This window comes from Orcinus orca, chromosome 16, assembly GCF_937001465.1.
Source record: "Orcinus orca chromosome 16, mOrcOrc1.1, whole genome shotgun sequence".
Classification (NCBI taxonomy): domain Eukaryota; kingdom Metazoa; phylum Chordata; class Mammalia; order Artiodactyla; family Delphinidae; genus Orcinus; species Orcinus orca.
The window spans coordinates 36,412,001-36,435,059 of record NC_064574.1 but is presented as its reverse complement, the minus strand read 5'-3'; the positions used below and the strand labels follow the sequence as shown (position 1 = coordinate 36,435,059).

The window sequence follows — 23,059 nt, the reverse complement described above, 5'->3', positions numbered from 1 at the left end:
CCAAGCAGTCTGTGGAGAACTCACATGGAGATAAACTCAAGTTCCTGGTCTTTAGCACCAACTTAGCAGGCATGTTAGTGAATTATCTCAGAAGTGGATCCTCTAGCACCCAGTCAAAATACTCCAGCTGATGCCACAAGGAACAGAGACAAACCCTCTCTGCTGGACCCTGCCCTAACTGCAGATTCAAGATTGCTGTTCTTTTAAGCACTTAATTTTGGGGTGGTTTGTGGCACAGCAATAGTAACAGGACAGAGACCAATTTAGAGGCTCTCACAATAGTTCAGATCAATAAGATTAAGAAACAACTTGAAAAGCAGTGTGAGAATGAGGGAATAGAGCTAGACACCAGCAATATTCAGAAGATACAATCAATAGAAGGACTGCAGCCTAAAATTACAATTAAAATCTAGCCACTTAGTTATTTCACTGAATAAGAATTAAGTAAGTAGACACTATTCTTTACTAATATTTTGGAATTGCACATTGTGGTAGATTATTTTAAAGTCAAAAGCCACTCCCTCTCCCCACCCACCCCAACACTCCCCACTGGAAGAGTATACTTTCCTGCCACATTGATATTGAGCTCAGCCATGTAACTTGCTTTATCAGTGGTATGTGAGCTGAAATGACAGTGGGTCAGGTCCAAGTAGAGGCCTGAAGAGACACTGCAAGTTTCTGCTTGGTCTTTACACTTCTGCCATCACAGAGGAGCATGTCCCATGTAAGTCTTGGAGAGATACATGCAGAGCAATCCTGAACCCAACCCACAGTCTGGAGCCCAGCCCAGGTAAGTCAAATCCCAGCCAAGCTACAGATGCACAAGCAAGAAACACTTATTGTCATACATAAGTAACAAAGTATAAATAAGTAATTGTAATAGATAAATAATTGAGTATTACTGTATGCCACTGGTTCATCACATAGAAATCACTGTGTCTGACAAATATACTTACTAATCTTTGGGAATTGTCCACTGCCACCAACTTATCAGAAATATATAAGATCATAATCCTAATTACCAACACTTAGAGATATGCCTCTCACTTAGAGAAATATATATAGATATATATACACTGATATTTTATTTTTGTTTTTGTTTTGTTTTTTTTGGCGGTACGCGGGCCTCTCACTGTTGTGGCCTCTCCCGTTGCGGAGCACAGGCTCCGGACGCGCAGGCTCAGCGGTCGTGGCTCACAGTCCCAGCCGCTCCGCGGCATGTGGGATCTTCCCGGACCGGGGCATGAACCCATGTCCCCTGTATCGGCAGGCGGACTCTCAACCACTGTGCCACCAGGGAAGCCCTATACACTGATATTTTAAACACTTCCATTTGGTTGAATTAAGAAGCAAAGCTTTCTGTAGATGGAACCAAATGAGAATTTTTAAATAAAGTATGCAATTTTTTTTTTCTAATCTTTGATTTCTTACTACAACCACCCACTCACTGGATGGGAAGGGGATTTTCTGTTACAAAGTAATAAACGTGACAAAATGGAGATACTCTAAAGACAACCTTTATGGGTTAGTATACACAGCAGTTCTCAAACTGTGGTACCCAAGGGGATCTGGGAGGTCAAAAGTATTTTCATAATGATACAAGGACATGATTTGCCTTTTTCACTCTCATTCTCTCACAAGCTGCAGTTTTCCAGGAGTCTCAGCGTGTTTTATATCTCAACAGACTGACTACAGAAATAAATAAGAGAATCCAGCTATCTTCTATTAAGCCAGAAATTAGAGATTTGCAAAAATTATTTTTTTTAAAAAAAAACAGTGCCATTCTTCTCACCAAGCTTGTTTTGAAAAATATAGCAATTTTTTAATTAAAAATTGTTTTTATGTTAGCATAAAATGAGTTTATTATTAATTAAAATTAATTAATAAAGAAATATTTTTAAGTGTTCCAAAATGGGGACATTTCCTTTCTAATATAGCAAATATTTATGATATAAGCCACATAAACTAAAGTTGTTCAGGACCCTGAAAAATTTTTAAGAGTATAAAGGGGCCTGAGACCAAAAATTTCAAGATACATGCTATACCATGGCCCAGAGTACACACCAATATGTTAAAAAGTACAATGGAAAAGCAGACTTTAAGAAGAGTTTTAGGGCTTCCCTGGTGGCGCAGTGGTTGAGAGTCCTCCTGCCGATGCAGGAGACACGGGTTCGTGCCCCAGTCTGGGAAGATCCCACATGCTGCGGAGTGGCTAGGTCCGTGAGCCATGGCCACTGAGCCTGTGCGTCCGAAGCCTGTGTTCCGCAATGGGAGAGGCCACAACAGTGAGAGGCCCACGTACCGCAAAAAAAAAAAAAAAAAAGAAGAGTTTTGGGGGCTCCTATAAGAACAAGTCTTAGACTTAAATATCATTACCTTCATAATTTAGATAGAAGTGACAGCCATGTGGCTCCTTTGTGCAAACTTTTTACTTTGTTCATAATAATCCTGCTGAATTGTGCCTTTAAATGCTAGAGAGTATGGCAAGGGTTACAGAGTGTTGACACTAAATAGTCTTATTTTTGCTCAAGCTGCTACACAGAGCTTATAAGATGCTCTGGCATTATTATGGGGGAAAAATGGAAGTGTATTAAGTAAACAGAAATGAACTGTTAACAGAAGTAGTTATTTGTGTTTATTAAGTACTATTAAATTTATTAAGGACTCAAAACATTTCAAATATATGAGCATAGATAAAACCTCTGTTAATAACCTCACAGGTACACAGTTGCTTTTACCACATTTTAGAAGAGGAAAATGTTATTAGTTCATACACAGTAAACTACAAAGCAGAAACATCAAATCCCTAATACCTCCTCTCTGCCAAGCAGTCATTTATACATCATGGCAATTGCAAAATGGATAATCTCTTGAACCACCACATTTGAGACTTTTGAATGAGCATCAAATACATTTTCCCTCTGTTTTAATATAAGATGATTTCATAGCATCCTTTCCACCTTCATTGTCTGCCTATACAGTCTATATGAATCCATTAAGCCTGGAAAACATTTTCTAATAAGCCTATCAAAGATTTTCTATACATTTCTGTATATAAAGTGAAAATTAGCCACTGAACTTGGATACTAAGGCACCACAATCTTCATGATGATCCAAGAAGATTACAAAGTCACTCAAAATGCTTAATCTACATTTTACAAAACTAGCAAAATGTTCTTCCATGAGTCATTAAGCTCTACTTTATCTTAGGCCTATCTGTAAACAACATGAAGTAATACAGGGTAATATGTGCGTGAGCTTTTCCAATAGTTTCATCATAATTCTGTATAACTCATACTACTATTCAGTGAGGAAAAACGTTCCAGATAATCAGCAACTAAAAAAAGAAAAATGTCAGCCACCACCTGTTAAGAAGAAATGATGAGTTTATATGGTTGAATGAGGGTGTACAAGAGTAATGTCAGCTTCTGGAACAAATAGGTCCAACACATAGGCCTCAACACAACAGAAATTTATTTCTCTCTCTCTCTCTCTCTCTCTCTCATGTTCATATAATTTATGCTCTTTTTTTCATTGCATAGTTATTACTGGGCAAGACAGCAAATATTGATCATCAAAGATTTTCTCTTCAGGAATATGTGGGTGTTCTGGCTAGTGAAGAGCCCTCCTTCACACAGTTATGGAGACCCAGATGTCTTCAATCCTGTCTCCCCACCATCCATTATTGGCTTCACAGCCATCTACATCCAACCAGAAGAAGAAGGGAGACAGAGCACAGAATCCTTGTCCCAGATTTGACACAAATGATGACACAATGGTTACACAGCTGCTATGTGTGCCAAAGTATGGAAACAGCACACAGGAAGAACAGACAATGTGTTTAAACATAATGTAAAACAATATGCCAGAAGATTGGTTCAAGATGGTGGAGTAGAAGGACGTGTGCTCACACCCTCTTGTGAGAGCACTGGAATCACAACTAACTGCTGAACAGTCATTGACAGGAAGACAGTGGAACTCACCAGAAAAGATACCCCACATCCAAAGACAAAGGAGAAGCCACAAAGAGACAGTAGGAGGGGCGCAATCACAATAAAATAAAATCCCATAACTGCTGGGTGGGTGACTCACAAACTGGAGAACAAGTATACCACAGAAGTCCACCCAGTGGAGTGAAGGCTCTGAGCCCCATGTCAGGCTTCACAACCTGGGGGTCTGGCAATGGAAGGAGGAATTCCTAGAGAATCAGACTTTGAAGCCTAGCGGGATTTGATTGCAGGACTTTGATAGGACTGGGGGAAACAGAGACTCCATTCTTGGAGGGCACACAAAAAGTGTGTGCATTGGGACCCAGGGGAAGGTGCAGTGACCCCACAGGAGACTGAACGAGACTTACCTGCTAGTGTTGGAGGGTCTCCTGCAGAGGCGGGGTATGGCTGTGGCTCACCATGAGGACAAGGACACTAGCAGAAGTTCTGGAAAGTACTCCTTGGTGTGAGCCCTCCCAGAGTCCGCCATTAGCCCCACCAAACAGCCAGGTAGGCTCCAGTGTTGGGTCACCTCAGGCCAAACAACCGACAGGGAGGAAACCCAGCCCCACCCATCAGCAGACAAGTGGACTAAAGTTTTACTGAGCTCTGCCCACCAGATCAAGACCCAGCTCTATCCACCACCAGACCCTCCCATTAGGAATCTTGCACAAGCCTCTTAGATAGCTTCATCCACCACAGGACAGACAGCAGAAGCAAGAACTACAATCCTGCAGCCTGTGGAATAAAAACCACATTCACAGAAACATAGACAAGATGAAAAGGCAGAGGGCTATGTACCAGATGAAGGAACAAGATAAAACGCCAGAAAAACAACTAAATGAAGTGGAGATAGGAAACGTTCCAGAAAAAGAATTCAGAATAATGATAGTGAAGATGATCCAGGACCTCAGAAAAATAATGGAGGCAAAAATGGAGAAGATGCAAGAAATGTTTACAAAGACGTAGAAGAATTAAAGAACAAACACCTAGAAGAATGAAAGAACAAACAAGCAGAGATGAGCAATACAATAACTGAAATAAAAAATACACTAGAAGGAATCAATAGCAGAATAATTGAGGCAGAAGAATGGATAAGTGACCTGGAAGACAGAATAGTGGAATTCACTGTTTGAAACAGAATAAAGAAAAAAGAATGAAAAGAAATGAAGACAGCCTAAGAGACCTCTGGGACAACATTAAACGCACCAACATTTACATTATAGGGGTCCCAGAAGGAGAGGAGAGAGAGAAAGGACCCGAGAAAATATTTGAAGAGATTATAGTTGAAACCTTCCCTAACATGGTAAAGGAAATAGCCACCCAAGTCCAGGAAGCGCAGAGAGTCCCATACAGGATAAACCCAAGGAGAAATATGCTGAGACACATAGTAATCAAATTGGCAAAAATTACAGACAAAGAAAAATTATTGAGAGCAACAAGGGAAAAATGACAAATAACATACAAGGGAACTCCCATAAGGTTAACAGCTGATTACTCAGCAGAAACTCTACAAGCCAAAAGGGAGTGGCATGATATATTTAAAGTGATGAAAGGGAAGAAACTACAACCAAGATTACTCTAACCGGCAAGGATCTCATTCAAGTTCGATGGAGAAATCAAAAGCTTTACAGACAAGCAAAAGCTATGAGAATTCAGCAGCACCAAACCAGCTCTACAACAAATGCTAAAGGAACTTCTCTAGGTGGGAAACACAAGAGAAGAAAAGGACCTACAAAAACAAACCCATAACGATTAAGAAAGTGGTAATAGGAACATACATATAATTACCTTAAATGTGAATGGATTAAATGCTCCAACCAAAAGTCACAGGCTTGCTGAATGGATACAAATACAAGACCCATATATATGCTGCCTACAAGAGACCCACTTCAGACTTAGGGACACATACAGACTGAAAGTGAGGGGATGGAAAAAGATATTCCATGAAAATGGAAATCAAAAGAAAGCTGGAGTAGCAATACTCATATCAGATAAAATAGACTTTAAAATAAAGAGACAAGGAAGGACACTACATAATGATCAAGGGATCAATCCAAGAAGAAGATATAACAATTATAAATATATATGCACCCAACATAGGAGCACCCCAATACATAAGGCAACTGCTAACAGCTATAAAAGAGGAAATTGACAGTAACACAATAATAGTAGGGGACTTTAACACCTCACTTACACCAATGGACAGATCACTCAAACAGAAAATAAATAAGGAAACACAAGCTTTAAATGACACAATACATCAGATAGATTTAATTGATATTTATAGGACATTCCATCCATAAACAGCAGATTACACTTTCTTCTCAAGTGCACACGGAACATACTCCAGGATAGATCACATCTTGGGTCACAAATCAAGCCTCAGCAAATTTAAGAAAATTGAAATCATATCAAGCATCTTTTCTGACCACAACACTATGAGATTAGAAATCAATTACAGGGAAAAAAACACAAAAAAACACAAACACATGGAGGTTAAACAATACGTTACTAAATAACCAAGAGATCACTGAAGAAATCAAAGAGGAAATCAAAAAATACCTAGAGACAAATGACAATGAAAACACGACAACCCAAAACCTATGGGATGCAGCAAAAGTGGTTCTAAGAGTGAAGTTTATAGCAATACAAGCCTACCTCAAGAAACAAGAAAAATCTCAAATAAACAATCTAGCTTACAAGTAAAGGAACTAGAGAAAGAAGAACAAACAAAACCCAAAATTAGTACAAGGAAAGAAATCATAAAGATCAGAACAGAAATAAATGAAATAGAAACAAATAAAGCAATAGCAAAGATCAGTAAAACTAAAAGCTGGTTCTTTGAGAAGATAAACAAAATTGATAAACCATTAGCCAGGCTCATCAAGAAAAGGGGGAGAGGACTCAAATCAATAAAATCAGAAATGAAAAAGGAGAAGTTACAACTGACACCACAGAAATACAAAGCATCCTAAGAGACTACTACAAGCAACCCTATGCCAATAAAATGGACAACCTGGAAGAAATGGACAAATTCTTAAAAAGGTATAACGTTCCAAGACTGAACCAGGAAGAAATAGAAAATATGAACAGACCAATCACAAGTAATGAAATTGAAACTGTGATGAAAAATCTTCCAACAAACAAAAGTCCCGGACCAGACGGCTTCACAGGTGAATTCTATCAAACATTTAAAGAAGAGCTAACACCCATCCTTCTCAAACTCTTCCAAAATATTGCAGAGGAAGGAACACTCCCAAACTCATTCTATGAGGCCACCATCACCCTGCTACCAAAACCAGACAGAGATACTACAAAAAAAAGAAAATTACAGACCAATATCACTGATGAATATAGATGCAAAAATCCTCAACGAAATACTAGCTAACAGAATCCAACAACACATTAAAAAGGTCATACACATGATCAAGTGGGATTTATCCCAGGGATGCAAGGATTCTTCAATATATGCAAATTAATCAATGTGATACACCATATTAACAAATTGAAGAAGAAAAACCATATGATCACCTCAATAGAGGCAGAAAAAGCTTTTGACAAAATTCAACACCCATTTATGATAAAAACTCTCCAGAATGTGGACATAGTGGGAAGCTACCTCAACATAATAAAGGCCATATACGAAAAACCCACAGCAAACATCATTCTCAATGGTGAAAAACTGAAAGCATTTCCTCTAAGATCAGGAACAAGACAAGGATGTCCACTCTCGCCACAATTATTCAACATAGTTTTGGAAGTCCTAGCCACAGCAGTCAGAGAAGAAACAGAAATAAAAGGAATCCAAATTGGAAAAGAAGAAGTAAAACTGTCATTGTTTGCAGATGACATGATACTATACATATAGAATTCTAAAGATGCCACCAGAAAACTACTAGAGCTAATCCATGAATTTGGTAAAGTTGCAGGATACAAAATTAATGCACAGAAATCTCTTGCATTCCTATACACTAATGATGAAAAATCTGAAAGAGAAATTAAGGAAACACTCCTATTTACCACTGCAACAAAAAGAATAAAATACCTAGGAATAAACCTACCTAGGGAGACAAAAGAACTGTATGCAGAAAACTATAAGACACTGATGAAAGAAATTAAAGATGATATAAACAGATGGAGAGATATACCATGTTCTTGCATTGGAAGAATCAATATTGTGAAAATGACTATACTACCCAAAGCAACCTACAGATTCAATGCTATCCCTATCAAATTACCAATGTCATTTTTTACAGAAGTAGAGCAAAAAATCTTAAAATTTGTATGGAGACACAAAAGACCCCAAATAGCCAAAGCAGTCTTGAGGGAAAATAACGGAGCTGGAGGAATCAGGCTCCCTGACTTCAGACTATACTACAGAGCTACAGTAATCAAGACAATATGGTACTGGCACAAAAACAGAATTATAGATCAATGGAACAGGATAGAAGGCCTGGAGATAAACCCACACACCTATGGTCAACTAATCTATGACAAAGGAGGCAGGGATATACAATGGAGACAAGACAGCCCCTTCAATAAGTGGTGCTGGGAAAACTGGACAGGTACATGTAAAAGAATGAAATTAGAACACTCCCTAACACCATACACAAAAATAAACTCAAAATGGATTAGAGACCTAAATGTAAGACCAGACACTATAAAACTCTGAGAGGAAAACATAGGCAGAACACTCTTTGACATAAGTCACAGCAAGATCTTTTTTAACTCACCTCCTAGAGTAATGGAAATAAAAATAAACAAATGGGACCTAATGAAACTTAAAAGCTTTTGCAAAGCAAAGGAAACTACAAACAAGACAAAAAGACAACCCTCAGAATGGGAGAAAATATTTGCAAACGAATCAATGGACAAAGGATTAATTTCCAAAATATATAAACAGCTCATGCAGCTCAATTTTAAAAAAACAAACAACCCTATCAAAAAGTGGGCAGAAGACCTAAATAGACATTTCTTCACAGAAGACATACAGATGGTTAAAAACACATGAAAAGATGCTCAACATCACTAATTATTAGAGAAATGCAAATCAAAACTACAATGATGTATCACCTCACACCAGTTAGAATGGGCATCATCAGAAAATCTACAAACAATAAATGCTGGAGAGGGTGTGTAGAAAAGGGAACCCTCTTGCACTGTTGGTGGGAATGTAAATTGATATAGCCACTATGGAAAACAGTATGGAGGTTCCTTAATAAACTAAAAATAGAAGTACCATATGATCCAGCAATCCCACTACTGGGCATATACCCAGAGAAAACCATAATTCAAAAAGACACATGCACCCCAATGTTCATTGCTGCACTATTTTCAATAGCCAGGTCATGGAAGCAACCTAAATGCCCATGGACAGACGAATGGATAAAGAAGATGTGGTACATATATACAATGGAATATTACTCAGCCATAAAAAGGAATGAAAATGGGTCATTTGTAGAGACATGGATGGATCTAGAGACTGTCAATACAAAGTGAAGGTAGTCAGAAAGAGAAAACAAATATTGTATATCAACACATATATGTGGAACCTATAAAAACAGTACAGATGAACCAGTTTGCAGGGCAGAAATAGAGACACAGATGTAGAAAACAAACGTATGGACACCAAGAGGGGAAAGTGGCGGGGTGTGTGTGTGTGATGAATTGGGAGATTGGGATTGACATATATACACTAATATGTATAAAATGGATAACTAATAAGAACATGCTGTATAAAAATATAAAATAAAATTCAAAAACAAACAAACAATATGTCACAGTTTACTTCTTCTAGAAAACAAATAAAACTGCCTATTCCATCTAGCTGGTAGGAATCATATATGGTGTAATTATTCACAGGCAACAGTTTTGATTTGACTCTGAGTGTAAGAAACAGAATTATAAACACCAATCTCTAAAAAAAAAAAAAAAAACAGAGTCATTCCATTTTTAATCAAAGTGGGATGTTTATAAGTCTGAGTTATGTATTCTTTCATTAAAGGATAATGAAAGGCTTTCTTTCCATTACAGAATATTGGGATATCTTACTTGTGTTATGACTAATTTAAGGGAATACTGATGTCTGATTCTCTTGATTTTCTTTAATTATCCTATTATTATTACTCCATATAGAGAAGGATGTCAGTAGGAATAGGCAAAGCTATTCTGGGCTCCTTACATACTTAGGCTGATTTCCTTAGTATTTCTCTTTTTTTCTCAACAGCTGACTCGACGGGTACAGACACAGACCTGCTACCAAAGCTGCCGGCCCTGGTAACACAGTTGGCTCCTGTCCATGGCCACCGATGCTGCTTCGTGCACCAGTGATAGGCAGAATTCTAAACCATCTTCTGCATCTCTGAGTCCTCATTCCAGAGGCACAGTCCCAGCTTTGGCAGGCCTGAAGTCCTGTGCTCCTTCTAGCTGGCAGAACTCAGGGAAAACAAAAGTAGGCATTTCTATTTGGGAATCTAAGAGGAACAGGGCTGTCTCACCCACCCACCTTCAAAAATGATGGATTCCCCCAAATTCAGGAAAAGGATCCAGATGCTAGACAGCCCAAATTGTGACAAATGTCTACTACAGATAAGATAAAATGTTAACAACTTTAATAGACACAGACTCCTGCCACCTGTCATGAGATGTGGGCTGTTATCAGAGGGAGAAAACCTGAAAGAAGATTATAGGGGAAACGATTTTCTACTCATGCCCTCGGGTTTCATGTCCATAAAATCCCTGAAGACTCTACCAGGCAAACCAGGCTTTGTCTTCTCCATTCAATGCCAGGACCTCAGGATAAAGCTACTAAAAGTGGTAGGGAATAGTCCTAGTGATGACAGTCATTCCCAGCACTGTCTAAAAGAACTTTCTGTGATGATGAAAATGTTCTATGTGTTGTCCGGTATGCAGCCTCTAGCCACATGTGGCCATTGAGCACTGAAATTGTTGCTAGTGTGAATGATAAACTCAATTTTTAATTTTATTAATTTAAATTTAGATTTCAGTAACCACATGTGACTACTGGCTATCACAGTGGACAGTGCAAGCCTACCCTTCCTGGTGGTGTTGAACCAACCCAGTGTATAAGAGAGGAGACTGAAGTCTTTTAGAAGGAAGTTGCTTCATTGCCCTCAGCAATCCAATCTAATATCGTAAAAAAATATGTGTGGGTATTTCTTTCCTGTAACTGTTTAAAACATTCTGGCTCTGTCTTGGCTGGATCATGGGTTCAATTCTAACCTGATTTAAATAACCTCACAAAGTTCTAGAGCAACAATTCTAAATCCTGATTATGAGAACCCATATTTTTATTTCATTGAAGTACAGTTGATTTACAATGTTGTGTTAATTTCTGCTGTACAGCAAAGTGATTCAGTTACACATGTATATATTCTTTTTCATATTCTTTTCCATTATGGTTTATCACAGGATATTGAATATTGTTCCCTGTGCTATACAGTAGGACCTTGTTGTTTATCCATCCTATATGTAATAGCTTGCATCTGCTAATCCCAATACTTCCTTCCCCCTCCCCTCCTCCCCCTTGTCAACCACAAGTCTGTTCTCTATGTCTGTCAGTCTGTTCCTCTTTTGTAGATAGGTTCATTTATATTGTATTTTAGATTGTACATATAAATGATATAATACAGTATTTTTCTTTCTCTTTCTGACTTACTTTGCTTGGTATGATAATCTCTAGGTCCATCCACATTGCTGCAAATGGCATTATTTCATTCTTTTTTATGGCTGAGTAATATTCTATTGTATATAGGTACCACATCTTCTTTACCCATTCATCTATCGATGGACATTTAGGTTGTCTTAGCTATTGTAAATAGTGCTGCTATGAACATAGGGGTGCATGTATCTTTTCAAATTATAGTCTTGTCTGGGTTTATGCCCAGCAGTGGGATTGCTGGATCATATGGCAACTCTATTTTTTGTCTTTTGGGGAACCTCCATACTGTTCTCCATAGTGGCTGTATCAACTTACATTCCCATCAACAGTGCAAGAGGGTTCCCTTTTTTCCACACCTTCTCCAGTATTTATTATTTGTAGACTTTTTAATGATGATCATTCTAACCTGTGTGAGGTGGTGAGGACCCATTTTTAAAGTCAAAATGAGTTATTAACTGTTTACAATAGTTGTGCTTTACCTCCTGTTAAGAAAATCTATTATAGTAAAGAGCTCCTCTTAATTCAATAGCACTTATATTCATGTATACTTCCTCGTAACAGCAGCAACTATATAGGGTTTTCAAATAATCATACACATAAACACAGGATACATTATTTATTTAATATATGAGCAATCCTTGATATTATCATGGATTCTAGGACCTCTTACAATCTCCCACTGCCTCCTGGGCTCTGTGCACACAGGTTAGGAGCCCTCTTTTAAAGACCATGTTCCCAAGTATCCACCAGATATGTGATACATGTTGTACAGATGTAGGTCTTTGTTCGCAAGAGGGAGTTTGGATTGGTATTAGAGAAATGAGAAAATGCAACTTTTCTAAAGCTTGGAAGTCAAATTTTTTCAATGTATATCTGGTAGCAGATGTACAATATAAATTATTTATGCTGCAGTGAAGCCCAATTATCATTCTAGCTGCAAAGATCAAGGTCTAACAATTTGGATTTCCTAAAAGTGTACTTTTATAACTCAACATTTATATAATGTTCATCAGTTCTCCGCCTGTGATTAACTCATGTTTCTTTGTGTCATCTTTGAAGCCAAAAATCTGAAGAAATAATTTCAGGAAAAAATAAAATAAAGCAAACATTTACTTAGTAACTCTGCAGTCACTTCATGTAAGTAATCTGCACAGAGCAGATTTCTGAAGTCCATTTGTGCAGCAAATTAGCTGCAATTTCTCCATTTAATATCTCTGTTTACAAATACACCCCTGTAGTATTTATGTCCAAATGCTGAGTGTACACTGGTGTTTCAATTTACCTTAAATGGGACAAATATTTCATCTCAGTTTCACCTCCTCTACTTCCAATTCAGAGATAAGAAAGCATGTTTGTTCTCCACCCCAGATTTCCAAAGATCTAGTCCATGTCATAATTCTCCCCTTTTGCTATCTAGAGGCAGGTGATGTTTTATAAGTGATATATGGGTAATTAACTTTGGGAGCTCTGGCAGAGAGGAGAACTGAACCATCCCCTGGCTGGAGATGGCCATGAGCTGGACAAGGTCATTGAAAGCTGGAGGTGAAAAGCCACTTTTATGAAGCTGACAGAAGAATGAAGACAGACCCCATCAGCTTCACAAATCTGTGATTATAAAATGGCGAAGAATGTTTCCACACCATAACTTCTCTGCCCAAAGATCTAAGAGCTAAACTCCTAAAATCTGAGAGGAGACTGGAGGGACACATTGAAGGATAGTGGTTCAACGTCAAGTTTGACTGCTGGGATCTTGGAACATCCCAAAATCTCAGAGGTAATCCTGTGGTTTAGGGTGATGGCCACATCAGACCCACCACAGCACTTGTGTCTAGAGCTTTTCCAGCATCTATACAGACTTCTGGACACATCACTCTCATCAGAATCAAAGTCCCCAAGCGTATCTTTCAGAACAGAAGAGCCAGCAGATGTTGGTCCATATGACAGAGTAAAAGTTACCAGGAAAACAAAGCAACTGCTAGGCTAGGAGCTCCATCCATGAAATTTAATAACCTCTTGGAGACTCTGTATAGATTACCAAAAGCCTCCATAAACCTAGAGTGGCCACGACCTTGTTATAGCTGATAAAGTATCAAGCAAATCACAATCCATGCTTTGGCCACAGACCATTGTATATTTCCAGACTCTCTGGGCTTCCCAGAATGATGTCACTCACTGAAAAAATAGGAACATATTTCAGCCACATAGGTTGAAATTGTCTATTTCAATAAAAAATGTGCCTAGTGAGAGACATTCACTTATTACACATCACATGCATCGACTACTGTAGATAACAGCTATTCACTCAAAATAGTCATTCTTTAAAAAGCCTGGAAAACTCAATATTGAATTTAGAAAGCTGAATCTGAGGTTTTAATTCAACTTACAATGGCATGCATTAGCTGCCTAAAATTGGCTTCTCAATTAAATAGCTTGGGTTGTAATTTATTCAAGATAACAAAATTTTTTAAAAGTCATAATAAGTTAATTTTAAAAGCACAGATACCTACCCTTTTAAGAAAGATCATGTTTCAGGATTCCATAGTGTAGAGAAACCATCTTTTCCTGTGGGGAGAAAAGAAGAAAGACTATCCACTAATAACAGAAAGTATCAAAGGTGAACTTTTAAGACCTGCTATAATTTCCTCATGTTACGGTTTCAGTTACAACATTCACAACTGCAATCTATCATCTTAGACTTAAAATAGTTCTTAATTTCTACCTAAATGTAATATGTTAAAGACTTTGATTCCAAAGACTTGATTTCTGGGAATTCCTGGTTGTCCAGTGGTTAAGATTCCACACTTTCACTGCCTTGGGCCAGGGTTCAATCCCTGGTGGGGGAACTAAGATTCTGCAAGCCACGCAAAAAAAAAAAAAAAGACGATTTCTTAGGAGCAAATGGTAAAAATAAATGGGAATTTTTCAAAATTAGAATTTGAATATTCACTTCACATCTATCCCAATGTCATATCCTCAAACAGTTTAATTTCACGAAGTAAATGTATAAATAAAGAAGTAAATGTATAAAACTCCACTCCTGTTTCAATACTCCCAGTGGGAAATGATATGAGGAGATTGTAATAGCCTGTGCAGGTAAAGTAATGTAACAGAATCATAAGCTACTATCTCCTTCTGTTAAAGCATTTTTTATTGTCCAGACCAATAGGCCATTTAAGGGCTCTGTTTTTCTTAGCTTAGACTTTTGGAGTAAGAAAAACAGGAAAGGAAAGTAAAAAAGAAAAAAAGGAAAGCAAATCAAAATAGGATCCCTCAACCTAAAATATGACACAAATGAACTTTTATGAAACAGAAACAGACTCACAGTCATACAGAACAGAGTTGTGGTTGCCAAGGGGGAGGGTAGGATGGGGGGTGGATTGGGAGTTTGGGATTAGCAGATGCAAACTATTATATATACAATGGGTAAACAACAAGGTCCTACTGTATAGCACAGGGAACTAAATGCAGTATCCTGTGGTAAACCATAATGGAAAAGAATATGAAAAAGAATGTGTATATATGTGTGTGTGTGTGTGTGTGTGTGTGTGTGTGTGTGTGTGTGTGTGTGTATAACTGAATCACTTTGCTGTATAGTAGAAATTAACACAACATTGTACATCAACTATACTTCAATAAATTTTTTAAAAGGATACCTCTGATTTTATTTTACATTTACTATTTACAATAAATAGTTGACATAAAAATCTATTAGTCACTAATAAATACTAACTTTTCTATTCAAAATTACTTTTTGTTGTACATTAAATTATTCTAATATTTTGACCTTATACACTCAAGCACAAATTAGGAAGGGAATGGTTTAATTTAATGCAAGTTAATCATCTACTACTATTAACGATTTCCACCAAATCTAAGTAAAACAGCTAATGGAATAATGTTCACAAGAATGTAATTCTGACTCTGACCCTGATGCGTTAGGTTCCATGTGAAAAGTAATTTAACTTCCAGTGGGGGATGTGTAGATTCAGAAACAATGACCACGATTTCTGAACCAAAAGAGCTTCAACGATTTGAAATGACCACCAAGGCATAAATTCAAGGCAATCACAGCCCAGAGGACTCATACACACGCACACACACACACAAACACACACAAACACACACACGTTCTCTCTCTCTCACACACACACACACACACACACACACACACACAGAAACATTCAATGGGGACTCCTAGATTAGCCTGTGCTTTTTAAGGCTGCCCTTTCTTTTCAGACAATCAAAATCCTTTCTAAACTTTAAATAAGAAATTCTCCCAACGTCTTACCTTAAGGAGCATGAAACCTGCAACCACACCCACACCTGCAAAGAGCCAAGGCTGAATACGACCCTTTTGGCTACATTTAGTTCCAGAACCTCTTTGCTTTAAAGCAACACCAATTCCCCACATGGAATCACTAGATTAAACGAGCATCTGGGACCTCTTCTCTCCTGCTTCCTTAACTTAGACATCAGCCAGCATTACTCTCTCACTGCCAGTGTAGTACTAAGTGTCACAGCTGCCCATTCTAGTTTCTGAAATCGCAGTTGCAGATAAGTCCTGCTAACAAAAGAAAGCCAAGACAGATTGATGACTAATCTAGAAACATGGGTCAACATGCACACACTGAGCCAAACCCTAATCTCTGGCTTAGTAATTACTGGGATGGGGCTCCTTGCAGATCTTTAATTCATAACTGGCTGTCCAGAAAAAAATATGATATCTAGGATTTGTCTCCAAACAATCCAGTTGGGGTCGTAGATGGCAAGTGAGAGATGAAACAAAAGCAACCATGAGTTTGCTGTAGTTTAACCATGAACACATGAAGGTTCATTATAATATCTGCTCTACTTTTAAATTTAAAATTTTCCATGACGAAAAGTTAAAATGAATGATCACCCGACGAAACTCATGTGTGAAAATATGAGAAAGAGAGGAATACACAGACCATAAATACCATAACCTTGTTTTCCAAACACCCTTCACCAAAAATGGAAAATCTAGGGAAATAAGCAAAAAAAATTTAATTGAATATCACACTAGGAAAAACGAACAGCCTGTAGTTATGGTTTTATAAATGAAGTAATAATGGCCTTAAAGCTTCCTTTCAATATTTCAAAAGCCAAATTAGAGGTATGTATTTAACTATAATAAAGCTTTTTTTTTTATTTTAAATATCTCTGATTTGAAATAAGTGATATCAACATAGAAACACTGGTTATCTCATGCTTGTCAGAAATTGTTGGTAGTTAATATGCCTTTGATTAATATAAGTGGGAAAATGGATGACCTACAACTAATATCAACATGATCTGTGTCATGAACAAATATGCTATTAAACAAGAGATCTGAGAGGACACCATTAAAAAAAAAAAATTAGCGTCCTTTATTGGTGCAAACTTTGGGACCACAGATATAAACCATCATATCTCCAAACCACTTATGCTACCTGAGAGATCTGTCACTGGGAATCAGCCAAAATATGGGCACTTTATATATGAAAACCACTAATTTGGCCAGAATTTGGAAGAAACTAGAAGGGGTCATACAAGGCCAGAATCCAGCTTCCACAATAAACGGGGAAAGTCACATACCAAGTAAGATCATCCTCACAGCCTTGGAATTTGACTGACTGACCCTGCCAGACACCACTACTGGAAATCTAATTCTGGACATAAGTTAAAAAGCAGATTTATGTCATGGTTTGGGGAAAGACCATGTGTCGAGATGTGCCACGCCTGCTTCAAAGATGAGCCAGGACAAGAACAAACTTTGGTTCCCTCTGACCAGAGTATGCACAAGACCCAACACTGAAAATCCTAACAAGGGATTTGATGATTTGAAAAAGAAAAAAAAAAGTAGTTGACGGTTTTCTGTTTTCTTTTTCAAGTTTTCCAGGCCTAAAACAACCTATTTTCTTTCCAGTAAAGAAACAATGCCAAATTCTGAAAAGGAAATTTGTCTGACTTAATGGATAAGCACATAAAAGCTGGAAAAGGGAGTATTAGGGGAAAACCAGTACAACTTGGCCTTAGGAGGCAGGCCTCCAAATTTACTGGTAAAAAAGGACTGAGGGTCAGAGAAGGGAGTGTGGGGGTAATAATTACGAACGAGTTGCACGATGAAGGTCAGCTAAACAAAACTGAGTTTTTGTCAATTTGAAAATCACGGTTCCAGCAATTTACTACATGAGCTAAGAGAAACTTCCATTAGCTTACACCCATACTCACATATTTTTCATTCAAGCAGCCATAATTCGAGGCCTAGTTTTATTAAATTGGGAATAGTATAATACAAAGTCCTATGCATTTAATAAATATTTGTCAGATAAAAGAATGAATGAGGTGGTTACTTATACCACATCATGAAATCTAAATCAAAGGTCATTAGAAATGACAAAAATAAAATCCCCAGGTACGGTGGTCATGGCTATTTGTCTAACCAACATTCATAAACTTAATTTTCTTCTGGGGGGTGAGGCAATGTGTCAGGCTAAAATGGTCTGTTCCCCAGACACCCTTAGGAAAATGAAGGGGAAGCCATGTGACGCAGTTTTGACCAATAAGATGCAAGAAAGAAGGCTCTGAGAAAGTCTGCAATCAAGATATGAAGACAACCCCTTCCCACTTTCTTGGGAATAGCTTCTGGACAGTGCAGAGCCACCTCGTCACCATGGGGACAAAAGCCAGATGATAAAGAGTGAAAGACAGAAAGAGCCTGGTTCTCAGTGGCATTGCTGAGATGCTGCCCCTCCCAACATGTCTGGATTCCTAACCTCACACTTCATGTTAGGTGTGACTTCTTTGCGTTTAAGCTGCTGTCTTCTATAAGCAGCTTATAGAAGCTATATTCAGAAATATTCGAACAAACACCAGATATAATTTATCTTTCCCCCTGTGTTCTCAGAAGCTGCTTCTATTTCCAGTGACTGTGATGCTCCATATAACTGTCCAGTAACAGGGTTATGTAATCATCGCTTACCTCATCAACAGCTCCCACTTGTCAAGAGGATCCCTCACACTAAAATGCCAACAAGATTAAGGGCAGGCAGCCATCAGGAAAAGAGAGTAGTACTATTCCAGTGATCAAGAAATGGAGGATCTTCTCACTTAAGACAGTCTTCAAAACATGTGTGTCTCAACAAAGAAGGAAAGGGAATATTTAGAGGTCTGGCTAAACTAAACATCAGAAATGAAACATCTCTGAGAAACGGAAAACAAGAATAGGAAGGAGGGCACCTCTTGAGGGCTTGAAGGGTATCCTGGTTCAGAGGCCCCTACTCCGTGCTTCTACAGGGCCTCAGCAATGTACCTCCTGTGGAACGTAAAATTCTACGGTCACTTCTCTCTTAATTGTTGATGTCTCTTGATGGAACATAAACTCCTAGGGCTCAGGAAAGCTGGTGTGTAACAAGTACTGACAACCGCTGAATGAAGAAATGAGCAAAGCAACGTACAGATTCCTTTTCCAAGAGATTTTATGAAAAGAATGCAATCCCCCCAAAATAAAATCGAGTCTGGGATCATGATTTTTCTAGAAATATAATGAGGTGTATGAACTGTTCAAGTGACCCAACATACCATATTTAATTCAAATGTCTACGAGAAGAAAAGAAAAGAAAAGAGGAAAGAACTACACTTAGGAAGAAACTATTTTAAGCCAGGTGATGTGTTAGGGGCTTTACCCAGTATTTCATTAATCTCCACAACACACCCCCGCATCCCAGTTAGTCACTAGGGTCTCCCCTTTCAGACCAGGACAAGTTCAGAGGGAGCTAGGGAGCTAAACCAGGGTCACATACCCACTAAAAGGCAGACCTGATATTCAAACCCAGGAATGTCAGCTCTCACTTTTCTGCTTTATCATGCTGCTTCCTCACTTTGGTCTTTACTAAAATATTGTTTATAAATTGCATACGTTAGCTGATATAACATTCACGAGAACCTTCAGTTTATGGCCTCAAAACCATATATGCAGGGTGAGGGTCCATTGTAACCTCAAGAACAATTACTTTTTGCCCATGTCACTAATCAGACATGCTTTGGCATGACACAGACACTAACCTCTAGCTCATTTGACAGCTGTAAGGAATTACAAAGGAGCTACATACCTACAGCATGTCCCCCCCCCAAAAAAAAGTCACTATGTACTTATATGACCTAGAAATGATGCAAAATAAACCTATGTGCCAAGGGTTTCAGTTTCTCTTAGAAATCAACAGCCCTCCCCGCCCCACCCACGTATAGTAAACACATGCACGACAGCTTGCATGTATGTGCCTTGGAGATGCCGGTGGGTGGGCTTACAATAAAACCCACGGCATCTGTGCACACAAGATATCAGATCTACTGAAGCAGTTTAAAGTAAGAGACTCATTTGAACTAAAGCGGGAAAAAATCCACTGTTGAAGGAAAAAAAAAAAGGATGTATTTTGCAACAGACTGCTAACACTTTTCATTGAATAAATAATACCTCTTCGAAACTGATGAAAATTTAGTGGAAATATTTATCCAGTAAACATCTTAATGAAATAAATTGTTATGACTCCAAAGAAACCTAATTTAACAACTTCATAAATTCTCATGGAGAAGAAATAGACTCACCACCCCTGAAACATTTGGTAATCATTTTGCCACAATATGTGCACAGTCTGTGAGGTATGCGCAGAGATGAAAAACTTAACTGTATTAGCCTAATCACAATCTTCTTTGCTCTGCTATTTCAGGTTAAGTCTTCCACCAATTTTTAAACAATACAGAGTATTTTGCAAGTCACCATTTCTATCAGGACAGCTATCTAATATCCTTTTTTTTTTTTAACCTGAAAAAATGTGTTAGAAGCCAAACTTACTGTGGGATGGTTCTTATGTGATAAAACATGTTTCCATTTTTTCCTCCCCCTTTCTATTAGTTATCTATCATTTTCAAATGTTCCATACACAGATCTTTGGCAAAAAAAAAAATTCATTAGTATAAGGACCTGGGGTCTTCTTCTAAATAATGGATGAATTATCTTTAGGAAGATAAACTACTCCTTTTTTTTTTTTCAGCTAACCCATTTCAATACTTTCCCATGGTAAAGAAAAAGTGTATTCTCAGTTAAATACCACTATTGCACACACAGCTTTTCCTCTACAAAGTTATTTTTCAAAGTGTTCAATCTTCACCAAAGGCTAATCATTTTCAAAGATGGGCCTTATAATAAAAGAAACGGGGTAAAGATACTTTTACCCCTTTGCTTAAAGATGCTTAAAGTAGATCTCTGTACACAACTTCTCCTTTTAAATCTCTTGCCCAAAACTCCAAGCTTTCTAGCAAATTTGGAATCCCTTCACAAATGCTTACTTTGCTTAAAGTACACCCAGAAAAATAGGCCAAAAGCATTCATATTCTCCCTTGCATTTGACCCCACCAGCAGCCAGACACTGCCCCATTTACAGAAAAAAATATATCAAGGTTCACATTAAATTAACTGCCGTAAGAAGTTCCAGAGCTTGAACTAAGAAAAGGCTTAAACATTAAAATACCTCTTTTCTTAGGCACCAGCTCATTTTCCTTATTTCTTTTTTTTTTGCATCTTAAAGTAATTCATAACAACTGACTAAGGCTCAAAAATTTACACGAAAATCTACAAATAAAGTTTGAGAAGTTATATTTAGCAGATTTCTGATGATACTGGACACAATCTTCGTGCAGCTCCCCAGCCATGAAAGGGAATTCTTATTAGTCTTTAACAGAAAAGTAATTGAGCTGATTAAATATAGATCAAAGGAAGTTCTGTCATGAAAAGGCCAATTTTCTATAACTCGTGGGAAAAAATGTATCAATAAACAAGAAGCAATCTGGTGTTTCTCATTCTGGCCTATAATGGTTGTCTGTTTATGATTAGATTAAGAGCAAGCACTTTTGATGCCTTTTTTATACCTTTCAGTTATTCTCCAATATTTTTAGCATGATCATGTATTATTGTTACAAGCTCCAAAGTTATTTCTTTAATCTTAGATATTACTGATATATAATCTCCTTTTTATTCACATAAATCACTACTGTGAAATAAATAATGCATGTTAATATATTTAGAAAATATATTGATAATTAAATTTATACCTTTAAAATAACTTCTTATCATATTGTCACCTATAGATTCTAGTACAAAACGATATTAAATGTTTTAAGGTTATTTTCTACTTCAAAATAAGCTAACTAACGAACTGATAAATACATTTTTATATTTATCTGTATCTCCGCCAAAAATTTAGAAAATTACCTGTTTCTTGTTCCAACCATTCTCCTTCATCTGTGCTATTTATTCTTTGCCAACTCTTAAAATCTATTTGGGGTGACCCCACCATATGTCAACTCTTTCTCTGACAGCTTTATCAGGACTATAAAAATATATATCTATGTTATATACATATGCTATATACATGTTATATACACATACAGTATATAAACATATACACTTATATACACATATTACATACACATACATCTTTTATATATACATAAATGTATAAATATATATATGAACTGCACGGTTTAAAGATTTCCACCAGAGAAGCCTGTCAACACAGTTTCAGGTTTTAGCTACCTTAGTCAACCTGACCAACTAGTTTGACTGAGCTAACAATAGTTTTGAATTTTTTTTCCACTTAAGTGACCATTTTACCAAATTAGTAAAGAGCATTGCAGATTAGAAACCTCATTCATCTTATTATACTGGTCACCCTTACCTTCCCCAGAGACCAATAACCGCAAATCACCATGAGTCGATTCATTAAGCATTTATTTTGTACTTAGTATTTCTCATTACTGTGAAGGGAAAAGATTAGAGTGTGGTAGTTCACAAGTTCTAAATGTAACTGAAGGTATAACGCTTCTCTGTGCATCTTGCCAGTTAGGCCAATAACTTTTAGATTCTCTTCAACAGAAGTTGGATGGAAAGTTTCCTATCATTTCAAATTTTCAGTTAAAGTCTCAATGCTAAAGGCAATAGGTGATGAGTTCCGGTCACAGGACCAGATCACAGGACTTGCTACACATGGTCAAACCAGTCCAGAGGTCACCCCCAAAGTCTATGTATGAGAACTTGCATTGCAGAAGTCACTTTTTCAAAGAAAATTCTCGGGAGCAGACAGTGGTTCCTTTTATTTTCCCTCTTGACCAGCTCAAATCAAGTGCCCAAAACAACCCTTATACCTTGGGGCTCTCTGCAGTGAGGGAGGTGGATCATCTATGCCGAAACTCACAGCCTGCTCAGTGGCACATGTGTGAGGATGGAGCCCTCAAGCCTGGCGGATGCTGCCTGCAATCGTAGGGCAAGGCAACAGAGCCTCAGAGAAAGTGGAACTGAGTTTGATGGTGCTAATGTGACTTTTCCTGTGGA

The 23,059-nt window shown here is 37.7% G+C and overlaps 1 protein-coding gene across 5 annotated transcripts in view; it reads right to left on the bottom strand.

Moving 5' to 3' along the window:
- PLCB4 (phospholipase C beta 4) overlaps positions 1–23,059 on the bottom strand; it is a 428,120-nt gene that overhangs the window by 386,016 nt on the left and 19,045 nt on the right. For 3 of the 5 annotated variants that reach the window (XM_049699214.1, XM_049699215.1, XM_033440306.2), the window contains exon 2: positions 14,181–14,235. The exons of the other annotated variants lie outside the window; for them this stretch is intronic. The gene's annotated coding sequence lies outside the window, so the exon portion shown is untranslated. The remainder of the gene's footprint in view (positions 1–14,180; positions 14,236–23,059) is intronic. 5 annotated transcript variants of the gene reach the window in all.